Source organism: Amblyomma maculatum, chromosome 9 (assembly GCF_055883805.1).
Source record: "Amblyomma maculatum isolate TAMU_Amacu chromosome 9, ASM5588380v1, whole genome shotgun sequence".
Classification (NCBI taxonomy): Eukaryota; Metazoa; Arthropoda; class Arachnida; order Ixodida; family Ixodidae; genus Amblyomma; species Amblyomma maculatum.
Genome location: NC_139352.1, coordinates 77,398,628 through 77,402,900, shown reverse-complemented (window position 1 = coordinate 77,402,900; position 4,273 = coordinate 77,398,628). Strand labels below are relative to the sequence as shown.

Sequence of the window (4,273 nt, the reverse complement as noted above, 5' to 3'; positions counted from 1 at the left end):
ATCCTGGTCCGGGGTTCGAACCCGGGACCACCGCTTCACCGAAGCAGTAGCTCTGCCAGCTGAGCTAACCAGGAAAAGTATGTCAAAGTTTCTGTGAAAGTTGTGTAGCTTTGCCTTGTAGAGATGGCTGCGCTTGGGTGGATGGTAATGCACAATTATTCACTTATTTCGATTACACTGTGCGTGGATGCAAGCTTCGCTCATTAGTGAACAACACTGTAGCAGTTGTGAAGAGAACGCTGAGCAGCTAAGTGTATATCACACATATTTCAAGTCAATGATCGTAACATTGCTAGGAACTCCTCAAATATGTACAGAGAAGTGTAAAACTCCCACACACACATCAAGGAGGCTGTGTGTGAGCAGAGGTAACCATGAGCACAAGACAAGCCGCGTTGTACATAATACATAGCGCATAACAATGCACATGAGAAGCCCAGTTGGGGTGCTTAGTTGAGCTGGAGGACCCATTACACTCAACCACAGTGGGCACATTCAATGGAGGTGAAAAAAAAAGGTGCCCGTATAAGTGCTAACTGCTGGCACACGTTAAAAAAACACAATGGCGTAAATTAATCCGGAGCCCACTACTACTGCATCCCTCATAGTGCATGTGCCTCTTCGAGACATTAACCTCCGTGATTTGCAGACTTGCAAGGGAAGGCAGTGAAATCAATGCGTAAAAATAAAGTGAACATGCGATCATCGTGGTTGCTCAGTGGCTTTCATACTAGGCGGCTGACCGGAACGATGCGGGTATGATGCCAATTGCAGCGGTGTCATTTCGATGGAGCCAATATCTTAGAGGCTCGTGTACGCTGCGATGTCAGTGCCCGTCAACTTGTCAACTCAACTTGTCAACTCGTAAACGCTCTATGGCAGCCGCCACCCGCGTAGACGCCGCTGCTTCTGTGCGGTCCTGCATGAACGAAAAAAATTCTTTGCTTCAAAATGGATATAGAGGGACCATTTTACCTCCATGTTAAATGTGAGGTACTGCGATATAATATAGCCGTCTATAAGAGGAAGTAATAAAATTTGAAGAAAACATGCTTAAAAATGAATGCAGCTGCATCATGTTGCGTTGCACAGCCTCAGCTGCGCCAATGCTGATGGGTGCTGCCTACGCGTACCTACCAGCTCTATGAAACAAATTGTCCAAAGTGCTGAGGAGGTAGTGGTGAAACGCGGCGTTCTGCTGCTGGCGCCGTAGCGTTTTCTTTAAACAGCTGACGCACTTGGTCCTCCACTGCCCGCTGCAGGCGTCTGGATGGTGGCCCTGGTAGCGGGCTTGGAAAATCTGGCGAACTCGGAGGGCTCGAAAGGGCAGGCTGGCTCGGAGGCGCTATCTGAGGGGAAACAGCACTTATCATAAAATGCAGCGTGCTGCAACCAAGTCTTTAACCAAGGCGTATGAACGTGCCTTAGTGGCCTATAAGGGTAACGTGGCACGCTGATAGTGACATAACCCTTCCATGTGAAACAAGAGACCCAAGTTGGCAGCCATTTGCGGCAACGACATAGCAGCAAACGCGGCGAGTCGAGCTGCCTGGCATAGCGTTGCTTTCGAAAAAAAAAAAAAAAAAAAAAAAAAAAGGTAAGAAGAACATGGTACTGGTCTGCTGACTGTGGTAGCCCTGGTGGCGGGCTTGGAGAATCTGGCTAACTCAGAGGACGGACCTGGTGGGCTCGAATGGGCTTGCTGGCTCGGAGGGGCTATTATAGGGGAAACAGCACTTATTATGCAATGCAGCGCGCTGTTGAAAACGGAAACTGGTGCTAGATCTGAGATTACTACTGATATTCTCACAAGGGAGCAGTAACAAAAATATATAATGTAGGTGCCAACTGTTGACACGTTAAAAAACACAGTGTAGTAAACTAATCCGGAGCCCTCTACACTGCATCCACAATAGTGTTTGTGCCTATTAGGGACATTAATACCTGTGCTTTGCAATTTTGCACGGGAAGGAATGGAAATCAATGCAAAAAAAAAAGAAAGAAATGAACAGCTGCTAATTGCCTCTTGGTGGCCCTGTTGGCGGGCTTGGATAGGATAGGATAGGAAATACGTTAGCTTATCTAGGAAGGTATTGTGCTAGTAGCAGAAGAGGTCCATCTTCAGTCTTCTCACAGGGCTCCAGTCTATTCCAGGGCTCCACTGAGCTTCGCTGCTCGCTGGGCGTGCTGGATTAGACCTAGTTGGCAATCCAAATCGCCACTGGAGAGCCGGCTCTCCCACTGTTCCGCACTCGGGTCTTTACGAAAGCTATCGTTATTTCTACATTGCCACGTGATGCGGTATAGCGAAAGTTTGCTACCACAACATGGGCAGGTGTCCCGATATTGTGACGGGTAAATTTTGCTTAGGATATGCAGGTTAGGGAATGTTCCTGTCTGCAGTGCGGGCTTGGAAAGTCTGGCGGGCTCGTAGGGCTCGGCGGGGTTGGCGCGATCGACAGGCCTGGTGGGCAGGAAGGGGCTGGCTTGCTCGAAGGCTATTGGAGGGGAAACAGCACTTATCATGCAATGCAGCGTGCTGTTAAATAAGGAAACTGATGCTATGTCAGATTACTGAAATACGCACACGCACAAGGGAGCAGTAACGTAAGTATGTAATGCAAGTACGAACTGTTGACACAGGTTAAAAAACGCAGTGGGGTAAATTAATCCGGAGCACACTATTACTGCATCCCTCATAGTGCGTCTGCCTCTAAGGTACATTCTTTGCCAAAAGTAACCAGGCTACGTGTGTCGCTTCTCAGTCTGGTAGTAGAGAATTCGTACTACTTCTGAAGCTCTAAACATATGCAAAGTAAAGGAGAGCTCCTGTCCTGAATTTGTAACAAGTTAATTGATACTGTGGGATTCCATGTTGACTTTAGAATTGAAGCGGGAAGCAAAACATGCATCCTGGCTACTTTCCCGTATTTTGCAATCTTGCAAAGGAAGGAAGGAAAATCAATGCAAGAAAAGAAAAATGAGCATAGTACTGGGCTGCTGACTGCATCTGAGTGGTGGCCCTGATGGCAGGCTTGGAGAGTCTGGGCGGGGTTGGCGGGATCGACAGGCCCGATGAGCTCGAAGCGGCTGGCTGGCTCGGAGAGGCTATCATGGGGAAACAGCAGTTATACAGTGCGGCGTGCTGTTGAATAAGGGAACTGTTTAGTGCCATATCAGGTTATTACTGACATACGCACAAGGGAGCAGTAACATAAATATATAACGTAAGTGCGAACCGTTGATACATGTTAAAAAACATTAAATTAAACCGGAGCCCACTACTACTGCATGCGCCTCTTAGGTACATTAATACCAGTACCTTGAAATCTTGAAAAGAAATCAAGGAAAATCAATGCAAAAAATAAAATCGAACATGTTACTGTGCTGCTGACTGTCTGTGTGGTGGCCCTGGAGGCGGACTTGGAGAGTCTGGCGGGCTCGGAGGGCTCGGCGGGGTTGGCGGTATCGACAGGCCTGCTGGGCTGGAATGGGCTGGCTGGCTGGCTCGGAGGGGATATTAGAGCAGAAACAGCACTTATCATACAATGCAGCTTGCTGTTGAGTAAGGGAACTGTTTGGTGCTATGTCAGATTATTACTGACATCGCACAAGGGAGCAGTAACATAAATATACAATACAAGTGCGAACTGTTGATACATATGTTAAAAAAAAAACACAGTAGAGTAAATTAATACGGAGCCTACTACTACTGAATCCTTCATAGTGCAGGTGCTCTTAGGGACATTAGACCCCCGCCGTGGTGGCGCAGTGGTTACGGCGCTCGAATACTGTTCCCAAGAATGCGGGCTCGAATCCGGGCCTCAGCGGTAGCTTTTCGATGGAGGCGAAAACCAAGGCGCCCGTGTGCTGTACGTGCGATATCAGTGCTCGCTAAAGTACCCCAGGTGGTCGAAATTTTTGCAGTCCTTCATTACGGCGTCTCTCATAGCCCGAGTCGCTTTGGGACGTTAAACCCCACAAAACCAAACCAAAAACAATCTTAGGGACATTAGTATCGGAAAATCAATGCAATAAAATTAGATGTGGTATAGGTCTGGTTAACCCTAGTTTAATTGCGAAAGCAACGGCGGCATCTTCTATTTATTAAACTCAAATGTACTCGCCCGACACGACAGATACTCTCGAACAGACCAGACGAATTTGACTACTCCTATTTTTCATAATCTGTACGAGAATGGAATGAATTGCATCTGTCTATTACTGCACAGGCATCTTTTGGCAGTTTTGTTAAACTTGCTGAAAATCCAGT

General features: G+C 47.4%; 1 non-coding gene across 1 annotated transcript; it reads right to left on the bottom strand.

Annotated features, from left to right (window-relative positions):
- On the bottom strand, positions 1 to 74 carry TRNAT-GGU (transfer RNA threonine (anticodon GGU)). Its single transcript has one exon. It is a non-coding gene; the product is annotated as a tRNA-Thr (tRNA).
- Positions 75 to 4,273: the final 4,199 nt, after the last annotated feature.